The 10290-nt window shown below is 52.8% G+C and overlaps 1 protein-coding gene across 1 annotated transcript in view; it reads left to right on the forward strand.

The window, feature by feature from the left end:
- The window catches only part of CDK12 (cyclin dependent kinase 12), a 72612-nt gene extending 64752 nt beyond the window's left edge, over nucleotides 1–7860 (forward strand). The window contains exon 15 of the transcript XR_012156417.2: nucleotides 6814–7860. The gene's annotated coding sequence lies outside the window, so the exon portion shown is untranslated. The remainder of the gene's footprint in view (nucleotides 1–6813) is intronic.
- Nucleotides 7861–10290: the final 2430 nt, after the last annotated feature.

The raw sequence follows: 10290 nt of genomic DNA on the forward strand, positions 1-10290 counted from the left end.
GGCTGCCTAATGTAGGGCAGCCATTAATATTTAGTGTCATTTGGGGTTTTTTTTTTCTTGCCGTGTTTGCTGCACGGCCGCCGTCTGCGCTGGAATGCAAAGTACAGCCCCTCCGCTGCCTGCTGAAGGGGGGTTAGCGTCTCTCTTCCAGGCGCCTCCGATGGCCCAACGCCAGGCCCGGCTTCTATACCGACAGGATCTCGCTCTTCCCGCCCGTGCCGGCAGCACCACGTGGGCCGGCACGTGCCGCCAAGCCCAGAGAGGGAGGCAAAGCGCCCCCCCCACCCCGAGCCTGTCGGGAGCATGGAGAGGCCCTGCTGGGCCGGGTGCTGCACAGGCTCGGAGCGAGAGACCGGCCCTGCCCCGGAAGATGGCAGGGAAGGGCAACAGTGGCACAAAATGACTTGCCCGAGGGCACCGGCACGTCCATGCTAGAACCCAGGGCTCCTGATTCCCAGGCCGGGCCATGCCGATCACCTCCCCGCCAGCTGGACACACACGGCTCTTCCTAGCAAGAGCCTGGGAGTGCGGCTAAGCCGAGCTCTAACGCGTGGGGGCTAAGACAGAGACCCGCCCCCCTAGGCAGGCTATTCCCTGGCTGTCCACTCCTGGGTTCCTTGCACCTTCTTCTGAAGCAACTGTAGCTGGCGCTGTCAGAGATGGGACCTTGGGCTGGATGGCCCTTGGCTCTGGCCCATTCTGGCAATGCCTGAGTTGCTATAGGAAGTGTGGAGTGAAGCTATCCGTCTACCTACCCATCCCCATGCACACCCATCCGTCCATCCCTTCTTACCTGGCTTCCATTGCTTGGCATCGCTCCTCCAAACGGTTAACCTTCTATGGTTAGTCTAATTTCCCTGGTTACTCTTGCTTCCAGGGACTAACTGTGCATCCTTGGCCATGTCTCCTTTCCTGTGGGCACCATGAGTTGACGCACCGATCAAATGAATTCAGCTGGCAGGGTGGGACAAAACCTTTGCCAGTCCACGGGCGAAAGTCTGCCTACAAGAGCACACAGCCCTGATCATCTCAGGAATCTTTACTTCTCACCCTTTGCTGGAACAACAGTTACCTTCCACCCGGGACGTTCCCTTGCTGCTCGCATGTTTGATGCTGCTCTCAGCTCCGACGCTCCCTCGGACGGATGTTACTCAGAATTCCCCCTCGTTCAGTGGCATGATGGGAATTGAAAACCCAGACCTTGTGCCAGACAGCACTTCTCCATGTACACGGGGCCTGTTTGCTATCCCACGTGCTTGTTTACATGGCTTCCTACCTCCCTGAAGGGTTGGGGTGTGTACGTGTCTGTGCATCACGCCTGGATACAGTCTCTGTATACCCCCCTTGCGTCTTGGCAGCGTTTCTCTTGTGAGAATGACAGAGACTTGGAAGAGAAGAACAGGGACGGAGGAAATAAAGGGACAGGCGGAGAGATGGAATCTTGCTGCAATAGACTTGACTGGCATCAGTTGCTTCCTGATCTGAATAGAAAGGGGGAGACATTGGACTAGACCGATAGTCACTATCTCTGTGGCTAAGATCCTGGGGGCAGCATCCGCGGCTCCCCTTCCGGGCTGGGCGTGCTGGCATCAAAAAGCACCGCTGCTGTCTCTAGCTAAACACCTCCCTCGCCAGCAGGCAGTGCCAAGAAAGCAGCTGGCATGCCCAAGCCAGCTTCCGAGACCGGCCCAGACTGCAAAGGCAGAATCAAGTCTCTCCCCCCGGCCCCCCTTGCCGTAACACAGGGCTCACACGGAGGCCGCTTGCCTGCATTGCAGATTCCCGGGAGCCAAGGAAATGGGCTCCTGGGGCAGTTCTGGGTTTATCTGCCTTGCAGGTGTCATAGAGCCATAGACTATCAGGGTTGGAAGGGACCTCAGGAGGTCATCTAGTCCAACCCCCAGCTCAAAGCAGGACCAATCCCCAATTTTTGCCCCAGATCCCTAAATGGCCCCCTCAAGGATTGAACTCTCAACCCTGGGTTTAGCAGGCCAATGCTCAAACCACTGAGCTATCCCTTCCCCAAAAACTGCGACTCCGCCAGCTTGCCAAGCAAGGTTTTTTTTTTTAATGACTGGGATAAAGTCAAATCGGACCAGTGGAGATATCGGTGCCCAATGGATATGGGAAGTATCGCCTCTGAAATTCCAATGGGGCTTGGATTTTTCCTCCTGTATACCAGATCTTCTGGGAATATTTTTCTTGCCAGATCCGTGCACCATGAGCTACTGGAATTAGACACTCCAGGGCCTATTAATTAGCTAGAGCAGCTGCATCGTTATATTTGGGGCTCAAAGAGCCTCCCCCATGCTCTTACTCCCAAGAATGCGGCTGCCTTGCTTCCGACAGCAAAGCAAACCAGCTTGCATTTCCCTTTCACCATTGGTAGCCAGGGTGCAAGATTGTTAGCCCTACAAAACAACGCTCTTGCACTGAGCCACCGAGCAGAGAACGTGTGCGCATGGCCTCTTATAACGTACCTGACCTTAACCCTGAGCTGCCACCGCCTAGGGCTGAGAAGGTCAAGCACTCTTTAAAGGTGGCTTTAAAACTGGGCAACAAACGGGCAGGTGAAATTCAATGTTGATAAATGCAAAGGAATGCACATTGGAGAACATAATCCCAACCCTACATATACAATGATGGGGTCTAAATTAGCTGTTACCACTCAAGAAAGAGATCTTGGAGTCATTGTGGATCGTTCTCTGAAAACATCCACTCACTGTGCAGCGGCCGTCAAAGAAGTGAACAGAATGTTGGGCATCATTAAGAAAGGGACAGACAATAAGACAGAAAATATCGTGTTGCCTCTATATAAATCTGTGGTACACCCGCATCTTGAATACTGTGTGCAGATGTAGTTGCCCCATCTCAAAAAAGATATACTGGAATTGGAAACGGTTCAGAAAAGGGCAACAAAAATGATTAGGGGTATGGAACAGCTTCCGTATGAGGAGAGATTAATAAGACTGGGACTTTTCAGCTTGGAAAAGAGACAACTAAGGGGGGAAATGATAGAGACTATAAAATCATAACTGGTGTGGAGAAAGTAAATAAGGAAGTGTTATTTACTCCTTCTCATAACACAAGAACTAAGGGTCACTACATGAAATTAATAGGCAGCAGGTTTAAAACAAAAGGAAGTATTTTTTCACACAGCACTCAGCCAGCCTGTGGAACTCCTTGCCAGAGGATGTTGTGAAGGCCAAGACCATAACAGGGTTCAAAAAAGAACTAGATAAGTTCCTGGAGGATAGGTCATCAATGGCTATTAGCCAGGATGGGCAGGGATGCAAAACCATGCTCTGAAGCGTCCTGAGCCTCTGGTTGCCAGAAGCTGGGAATGGGCGACAGGGGATGGATCACTGGATAATTCCCTGTTCTGTTCATTCCCTCTGGGGCACCTGGCGTTGGCCATTGTTGGAAGCCAAGAGACTGGGCTGGATGGGCCATTGGTCTGACCCAGAATGGCCGTTCTTATGTTCAAGTGCAGCTGCTGTTTTGTTCTGTGCCCACAGCACTAGTGTCAGCCACACCTGGAGGCCACCAAAGCATGGTCAGATGGTCGCCACCAACCTTGAGTCAAGCATGGAAGTGGGCTCCACTGGCCATTTCTGAGTCCATGTGTAAGCCATACTGTGGGTGCTTTTCAATCACAGAATTGTGGGTGCCAACTCTTCAGTTACCACGATGATCCTTCCATCAGAGCCCCAAGACTCCGTTGTGAGGAGCACAAACCAGGAGCTTTGTTGATCCTGTCTGCATTGCTGAAGAATCCACCCAGCCCCAGCTAAACTCCCAAAACCTGGGCTGGGTTCTGAGGGGTGGGGTGCAGTCTCCCCAAAGCTTTAGTGCTGGAGGGTGGTGGGATCTGCCCCAGGTCCATGACACCAATATTATCCTTTTAGGTTCACCACGTTCCCCCCCGTTTTCTTCCTTTAAAACATCAACTCCTCCCCTCGCACCCCCGTGGATCTTAGGCTGGTGATTTGGGGTACCAGAAGCACCTCCAAAGGGCCTGGCTTTCAGAAAGTGCTGAGTACCCACCCTCTGGAAACCAGCCCCATTTAAAGGTGTCAGGGTGCAGCCCACAAAGTGCTAGTCACATTTGCAAAAGACGTGGCCTTTGTTTCTTTTCGCTCCTGTCCCATTTAGCAGCAGGATTCGGGCTGGAAGGGACCTCGAGAAACACCAAATGTTGTAGGACTTGGAAAAACAGAGAGTTGGTAACACTGCACACACAGGAGCAGTTGCACTGAACTCAGTGATGCTGACAGGGCTGCTCCTAGATTTAAATCTCATTATGTACCTATAAGCACCTATGTATCTAAGCGTGTATCTATAGGCATCTATGCCTCTAAGCATGGGTTGATAGGTACCTATACATCTAAGCGTGTTTCTATAGGCACCTATACATCCAAACATGGGGCTAACTGGGGCCTGTTATGTCTAAACTTAGGGTCTTGGTCTTGTGAGTAGAACCAAGTGGGTGGCCTAGTGGGCAGGGTACCAGACTGGGAACTCCCAGCCCTTGGTTCGTCTCCTAGCTCAGCCGCAGACTCCTCAGGTAAGTCTTTCTGCCGGCCTTGTGCCTCGATTCCCTACCTGTAAAACGGGGATGCTGCTCCCCTCGCTGTTTGAGGATTGAATCCTTTAACGACTAAGCTGCTCCAATGCAGGGTTGCCAAGGGCCTAATAAACAGACACCCCCTCCGCCCCCGGGCCATCGCTGACTTCACGCTCTGTAGCATACTGGATCGCGGCCTCCATCCTCTCTTGGCAGCATTTTTCATTATGACTTGTTCTCCATTCCTCTTTCCCCCTCCAGAGCTGGGGCACGGCTCGTGCTAACCACCAGCCCCCTCTCTGGATAGCAAAACTCAACTCACCATCCCCAGGCCTGTGGTCCAGGCCATCCGGGCCCCGGGTACGACCCTCTCCCCCCATGAACCGGCGGCGTGTGTGTGTGTGTGGTTTATTAGCGTTATTTCAACATTGTGATGCAGAGAGAGTCAGTGTAACAGCTGCTCCTTGCTCGCCGTGTTTATTGTTACCTAGAGACAGCCCACTGGCTTTTTCCCAGCTTCCCCCCACAGCTCCGCTCTCCCCACTCTCTGATGTGAAATTTATAGCTTACCCATCCTGTCCCTTTAACCCTCTCCCGTCCGGATGGCTGGCGGGAAAGCAAGGAATCCCGGTGGAGTTAAGAGAAACTGAGGCAACCGGCCCACAAGGTGAAAACTTGATGGCATGAATGAACCTTGGCAGGAGAGAGAACCCAGCTCGGAGGTTGTCTGGTTAACAGTGGGTGGGAGCCCCTCATATGAATGCAATTGATCTGGCTCTAGAGAGAGATTGCAGACACGGCTAGCAGAGCAAGGCTGAGAGGAGACGGTGCTGATGCTTGAGCTTGGGTTACTCTAAATTGTGTGTGCGTGCGTGTGTGCACAGGTAGATTGCTAGGCCATTCTGAACATCTCGTCTGATCTCCTGCCTAGCACAGGCCGGAGAATCTCCCCCAGTTCCTGCATGAAGCCCACTCGTTCGTGGTTGATGTACGTATAGTTCATACGTTCGTGGTTGATGTACGTACCACACCTGCTCGTCTTTACTCCATAGGTAGGATGGATTCTGAATTCCTCCAGACTCTCTCTGTTTATCCAACACGAGGTGCTCAGGGTCTTAGTGCAAAATAAACCTCCCTTTGAAGGAACGACTGCAGGATCGGGCCCTACATGTGCATGTGTGTGGGTGGCTTGCTAATGTACAGCTATAGAATGAGACAGGTGGTCTAGTGGTTAGAGGCGTTATCTAGGAACCAAGACTCCTGGGTTCTGTTTCCGTGCCTGGTAAGAAAGTGCAGTTTAACAGCTCCCAGCCCCACCGTACTCTGTCCAGTAGGTGACACTCCCCTCCCAGAACTGGGAATAGAATGCAAGAATCTTGGCTCACCATTTCCTGTTCTAACTGAGATTGCTGGGACCGATTCCTGGTTCTCGCCCCCCGTGACTCAGTTTCCCCATCTATACAATGGGGGGATAACTCCGACCTACCTTGAATAACTAATGCATGTACCTTAAGATTCTCCAGTCAAAGACGCCAAAGCATTCAGAGTATTATGATCATTTATTATTCCAGGCCTACTGGGAATGTGCTGGAAAACATTGTGACCATTCAGATTTTGGCAAACCTTACAGGACGTCACTGAATATTTATTGCCAGATGGTTCCATTTCATTGGGTTTTTTTAAATCTTCAAAATGGTACATCCGCTCTTGAGTCCATCAGGCCACTGCTTTCCATTGCTTGCAATTTGCAAAAGCTGGATTGATTGGCCACCAATGGCAGCCCTTCCAGTTGCACATGTGCCACCCGCCAATCCGATCGCAGGGGACCAAAGTATGTCAGTAGCAGGCTCAGATCAGGTGGCTAGAAAGTTAGGGGCGTGGCTGCAGGATGCAATGTGCTTTTCCCTTGATCTGATTGGTCAGAAGGAGCGGCTCACAAATAGATATGAGAATCTACTGGCTTCTGATTGGCTAAGAGAGAGTTCGCCCCCAAGCTCGGAAAGAGTTTCCTTGTACTGATTCTTCGCTGATGCAGCAAATACCACGGTGATGGGTGACCTGATAAAAGCTTACATAGTCAGGTGTGTGTGTATGCACCTATGACTACGCAGAGAACACAGTAATGGATGACATCATAAAAATCTAGATCGGTTTTGTGTGTGTGTGGGGGGCAGCACCCTGTGTTTGTGCGCATAATATATAATATAATTATTAAGTGTGTTTATTCTGTTTGCTTTTCACATCAGCCGCTCTGATCTCGTTCCCCTGGGAGACTCCGTGGACGACAGGAGAACTGGTAGAGAGATGACGTCGTGAATACCAAGGAAGCAAAGGCTGTGTGAGAAGGGAAGTGATGTTTATTCAGACTTTTTTGGGAAAACCCTGGGGAGAAAAAGCTCTTCGGGAAGGATTCCTTGCCCCTTCGACAAAGGGTTGAAAAAGCCCCAGGCCCCGATCCCAGTGTCCTGCAAGCAGCTCTTCTGCAAAACCAGGGAAGATCAGAGGTGACATCCCTGAGATTTCTAGGGAGGAAGGAGCAGAGGAAAAAACACTTGTCAGGCTTTCCTTCTCCACCTCTTCGAACCACACAGGAAAAGGGCAGAAGCCCATTCATTTCCTCTTTGCAGGGCACCTTTAAAGTGCATCTTTCTGGAAAGAGACTATGTGAAATAGCCCAAGCTGGACACCCTCCCCGCACCAGGGCATCTTCTCTAGACATATGGGTGTCCCAGCAGCAACTGTGTGCTCAGAGAACTGGTTGCTGCCCCTGCATTTGGGCCAGGAGGGTGTTTCCCCAGCTGGACGCAGAAAGTTCGAAGGGGGGGATGGGGCCTGCTGTGAATTCTGCATGGCAATATCAGTCGAGTGCCCCTGTGCCATGATGCCTGGGGCGCCAGCCGGGTGGCACTGCCATATGGGAGACATAGCAAGGTCTCGGAGTGCTGTGGAGGCTGAATGCTCAGCGCCTGGCAGGGGGGAGTATCATCCCCCAGTGCCCACTTTTGGCTGAGTTGGCACATTGAGCCTGCCCCGTCCCAGCCCACCTCAAACTGTGGAAGGAGAGCTCCATCTCCATGGCCCATTCGGTCCTTGAGTGCTCTGCTGAAACCAAGAGGTGCCAGTTGCGATCCTGGTGTCTTGTGACATCGACTCCCATCCCCGCGAGAAACTGAGCTGAGTCCCAGTGAACTCATTCACACAGACTATGATGTTGCCTTCCAGTTGACGTTACTAGCCACCTGGGTCAGATTGGAGCCTGTGACTGAGGTGGGTGGGGGAGGCTGGGAAAGGTTTAAGGATGGCTTGTTGAAATAAAATTATACGCGCAGGAGGGACTGCCGTGTGGTTAAAGGCAGCGGGTGGGGACTCGGGAGATCCTGGTTCTCATCCCTGTTCTGTGACAGGCTCCTTATGTGATCCTGAGCAACTCCCTTAATCTCTCTATCCCTGGTTCCTCATCTGTAAAATGGAGCCAATGGTCCTTCCCAACGCGATGAAGATTGTCAGCTGCTCAGGCAGGGCCTGTCTGTGCAGTGCCTGGCACCATGGGGCCCTGACCTCGGCCGGCTCCTCTCTGTAATGCCAGGATACTGGTAATAACAGGCCACCTGCTGTTTATCTCAAACTGAGAAATCCAGCCCAGAGCAGGCAGACGTGTAGGGCTGGAGATTCTCTCCCGGGACAGGGCAAAATCGCACTCGGGGAAACGTCGGCTAAAGAACGGGTCAAAACGTCCCGCTGGTTCCATCCGTCGAGAGTCTCCCATCGTGTGGGACGTTTCCGGTTGGCCTGGATCTGTGCGGCCCTGACAGAGGCAACCGACGAGGCAAAGCAGGGCCCCTCCTCTCCGGGTCCAGTCTCCTTTTCTCAACTCTGTGGGCAGAGCCTAGCTCCTGGGAAATGGAGACAGGTACAAGAAGTTCCAGCCGTCCGCGGAGACTTAAGATGATCAATTCCAGGACCCCAAATAGAACCTGCCTGACCCCTCCTGGCTTTCTCTCCCCAGCTGCATGAGGTACCTTCCCTCCCCCGACCCTCCCAGCCTCCCTGGGCGGCATTTGGGCCCCTCAAGAAGAGACTCAGCCAACCCACGTGATGTCAAACTCCCCTTCCTCCGGGTCGCCCAGCACGGTCACCACCTCTGCCCTGGAGATGGCGAGTGACTTGTTCCCGTCCTGGGCATCCCACACGGCTCAGCTGGTGCCCCTCAAGCCCAGCATGCAGCCCCATTGCTATTCCAGTTCTGGGGCCTCCCAGCTCTGCCAGCGGTCTTCATTCCTGACTTACAGCGCTCCCCACCCCCCGGATACAATCTGGGGCTCCCCCGTCCAGATTTGCCGATGCCTCTCAGCCTGTAGTGCCCCCTTATTCCGGACCGTCTTTTGAGGCCGCTCCCAGCCCTCTGGTGGTTCTTCCGCAATGCGGATTCAGGACTAAACACAGACCAACCAACGGATTTCACTTGTGAGTCCGATTCCATCACTGCTCTGTGCAATGGCTTGTGTGCGGCGCTGCACTCGACGGGCGTGTGACCTACACGCTTGTGCTCCTGTCTGGGTTGCGTCTCACAATCGGTTCTTCTCTAGCCCAACCCCTGCAAACCCCAGGAACGATGCTCCGTATTGTTGAGCGCCAACCCCTGGCACCTCGTTAGTTAACCAGCTACTCACGTGTGTTCAGACGTCCCTCGTGTCTAGAGTGTTCCTGTAAGAGGAGCTGCCCGTGCTCAGCACTTGTGGAAAGCAGCCCGGATGTGAATGCTAAGCTCTCCCCTCCCCCTTTGCTAGCATGAACAGACCCTCCCAACCCGCCATCGAGGGCAGGACCCTCACCCCCATTTTACAGCTGGGGAAACTGAAGCACGGAGCAATTAAGTGACTTGCCCAGGAAGTCTCACAGTCCATGCGTTGTCTCTCCTTTCCCAGTCCCCGACCTGCCGGAGGCAACTCAATTGCTTGGGAGCATGAAAAGCATGCGGGTAATCAGGAGAGGAGCTAAAACCAAAGCTGCAGCATTTTACACACGCACACGGTGTATCTGAACTGTTTGGTTTCGTATCCCTTGACGCACATCTCGAGCAAAGCTGCCCTCACACCCCTATTGATGCAGGTCACTTGATGGTTTGATTCTGGCCCCCCAGTGGGTTTGCTGCTCGCTCCAGTTGTGGGGACTTCTGCAAAGCAGATCGCAGTTGAGTTTACACCAGACACACCCAACAAAGCAGGACAAAAAACAGCTCCACCTGGTGGAGAGGTGGGTTTGTGCTTGGGTCAAAGAGGCTTCTGGAATCTACTGCTTGAGGAAGCATCAGCATTTGGAGACTAGCAAGTTCTTGAGACAGAAATAGCTCCCTGGCTCAGAGGCTGACACCAAGCTCATGATAGGGTTGTAACTGACCCACATGCCACCCTGTGCTAGCAGAAATCAAAGACCGTTGGGTTTTCCTGATAGGAAGTAGGAATTGTGGACAGCAGTACAACTGACTTAGATCCAATAACCAGCTTGGGACCTCAGTCCCAGCCTGGACCATGTCGGAGGTTCAAAAAAGTTTTGGCTAATGTTTTGGGTGTTCATTCAGGTGTGTGGGGGCGGGGGGGGAAAGGTGTTTCGTGAGTGGTCTCTTAAATGTCTGTGCCCTTCTGGCTCTCCTGGTTGCCTCTGGGGGCTTGTGATTTTTGTTCAAGAGTCCCCCAAGTGACAGCGAGCCCCTAGATTTATGGAGT

Source organism: Lepidochelys kempii, chromosome 27 (genome assembly GCF_965140285.1).
Source record: "Lepidochelys kempii isolate rLepKem1 chromosome 27, rLepKem1.hap1, whole genome shotgun sequence".
Taxonomy (NCBI): domain Eukaryota; kingdom Metazoa; phylum Chordata; order Testudines; family Cheloniidae; genus Lepidochelys; species Lepidochelys kempii.